The following is a 2,500-nucleotide window of genomic DNA, read 5'->3' on the forward strand; positions in this document are numbered from 1 at the left end:
GCAGTGCTGCTGGAGTTTTTAAACACCTCAGCGTCACTGCTGAGTGACTTGGCAAGTTCAGCCTAGTGCACGGATGCAGAACCGTGGATCCATATATAGTACCTTTTTGAAAATGGTTCTATACACTCCTAAAAAAGCTGGCTCTTCAAGGGATCTTTATTCAAGAGAATGGTTCTATTTATAACCATAAAAAACGTTCGTCTATTGTTACGATGTCAGGCTTACAACAACAGCCGAATCATTTTTGGTGCTATATTGAGGCCTTTTCGTAAAAGCTTCTGTGTAAAACTATATACAACCACATACAACAGATTGGTCCGTCTGGAGAACTGTTTTCAAGATCTTCACACTTCAGAAAGATGGGTCAGTCCTTAATGATTTCCTGATTGTCCACTGGGCAGTTTCTTGAATATGTAGACAGACGAATCCACCAATTACAGGCAGGAAGCAGATGATGGGTGTCTCAGCCCCTCTTCACAGCCTCATAACTCCAGGTGTGAGTCACGTATGATCTTGCGATATGGTGTAATGGAAAGTGCGACTCTACAGATTCAGGAACTGTTAGAACCGCATTTCTGCTCTGTTGTATCGCAAGGATACCAATAGAAACACTGAGAAACTTTTATTTTGACACACTGGCGCATTTGTTGATCCCAGAGGGTTCAAATGAGGTCCCTGTTAGGCCCATGCTGGCTCCTTAGCCAGAGAGAGCCGGGCTTTTATTTCTGGAAGTCGTGAGTTTTGTTCCAGTGTTCATCCAGAGGGAGAGTTAGCTCCATTAGCTTAGCTAATTAGACCCTGTTAGCAGCAGCTAATGCCAGGCCCCTGATATCAACAAGATCCAACACTATTGTTAGCTGTCCAGAACTCATCAATGCAAATTTAAAGTGGCTTTGGCCGGTTCCACAGTGGAATATCAATAATTTAGCATCACTGGAGCATGAAAATACCTCTAAGGATTTGCTGCACAGCCACTCTATCAATTTGTGGCTAATGACCAGCGGAAAAAAGGAACAAATGTTTTCCGTGCTGAATATTTTTGTGCTTTAAAGCATGTAAATGGCCACCAGTTGGGGTGACGCCAGCCCGAGTCCATTAAGCGAAACCTTGTGAGACTTTCAGGATGTTTTGGGTTTTTTTAAACAAGGTTATGGAATACTGACCCTAGCAGCTCATCGAAATTCTGGAAGTCTTTATGATGGCAGAGCTTTCTCAGTGACCTTACTATTGAGTGTTTAGGTCATAATGAGCGGTGTAATCAGACGTTACTCATCCTGCGTGATAATGCCCTGAAATCCTCACATTCACAGCAGGAGGAGGCTAATCCAGACAGGAGGAGGTGCTGGTGTCATTTCTGGAGGAGAAACTGTGGCACTTTTACTTCATATGAATTCGTGTTGAGTGAGTGAGGAGTGAGTGAGGAGAGAGTGAATGAGTGAGTAAGTGTGTTTGTTGAGTGAGTGAGTAAGTGAGTAGTGAGTGAGTGAGGAGTGAGTGAGTGAGTGAGTGAGTGAGTAGTGAGTGAGTGAGTTCATGTTGAGTGAGTAGTGAGTGAGTGAGTGAGTGAGTAGTGAGTGAGTAGTGAGTGAGTGAGTTCATGTTGAGTGAGTAGTGAGTGAGTGAGTGAGTAGTGAGTGAGTGAGTGAGTGAGTAGTGAGTGAGTGAGTTCATGTTGAGTGAGTAGTGAGTGAGTGAGTGAGTGAGTAGTGAGTGAGTAAGTGAGTTCATGTTGAGTGAGTGAGTAGTGAGTGAGTGAGTTCATGTTGAGTGAGTAGTGAGTGAGTGAGTGAGTGAGTGAGTAGTGAGTGAGTGAGTTCATGTTGAGTGAGTAGTGAGTGAGTGAGTGAGTAGTGAGTGAGTGAGTGAGTGAGTGAGTGAGTAGTGAGTGAGTGAGTTCATGTTGAGTGAGTAGTGAGTGAGTGAGTAGTGAGTGAGTAAGTGAGTTCATGTTGAGTGAGTGAGTAGTGAGTGAGTGAGTTCATGTTGAGTGAGTAGTGAGTGAGTAGTGAGTGAGTGAGTGAGTAGTGAGTAAGTGAGTTCATGTTGAGTGAGTGAGTGAGTAGTGAGTAAGTGAGTTCATGTTGAGTGAGTGAGTGAGTGAGTAGTGAGTGAGTGAGTAGTGAGTAAGTGAGTTCATGTTGAGTGAGTGAGTGAGTGAATGAGTGAGTGAGTGAGTGAGTAGTGAGTGAGTGAATGAGTAGTGAGTGAGTGAGTTCATGTTGAGTGAGTAGTGAGTGAGTGAGTAGTGAGTGAGTGAGTTCATGTTGAGTGAGTAGTGAGTGAGTGAGTGAGTGAGTAGTGAGTAAGTGAGTTCATGTTGAGTGAGTGAGTGAGTAGTGAGTGAGTGAGTAGTGAGTAAGTGAGTTCATGTTGAGTGAGTGAGTGAGTGAGTGAGTTCATGTTGAGTGAGTAGTGAGTGAGTAGTGAGTGAGTAGTGAGTGAGTGAGCAGTGAGTGAGTGAGTGAGTAGTGAGTGAGTTCATGTTGAGTGAGGGAGTGAG

General features: G+C 44.0%; 2 protein-coding genes across 3 annotated transcripts in view; one reads left to right on the forward strand and one right to left on the reverse strand.

Moving 5' to 3' along the window:
* The window catches only part of grik5 (glutamate receptor, ionotropic, kainate 5), a 143,043-nt gene that overhangs the window by 71,246 nt on the left and 69,297 nt on the right, over positions 1–2,500 (forward strand). The gene's annotated exons all lie outside the window — the stretch shown is intronic.
* The window catches only part of LOC119263097 (octapeptide-repeat protein T2-like), a 71,425-nt gene that overhangs the window by 68,602 nt on the left and 323 nt on the right, over positions 1–2,500 (reverse strand). The window lies entirely within an intron of this gene.

Source organism: Pygocentrus nattereri, chromosome 3 (assembly GCF_015220715.1).
Source record: "Pygocentrus nattereri isolate fPygNat1 chromosome 3, fPygNat1.pri, whole genome shotgun sequence".
NCBI lineage: Eukaryota > Metazoa > Chordata > Actinopteri > Characiformes > Serrasalmidae > Pygocentrus > Pygocentrus nattereri.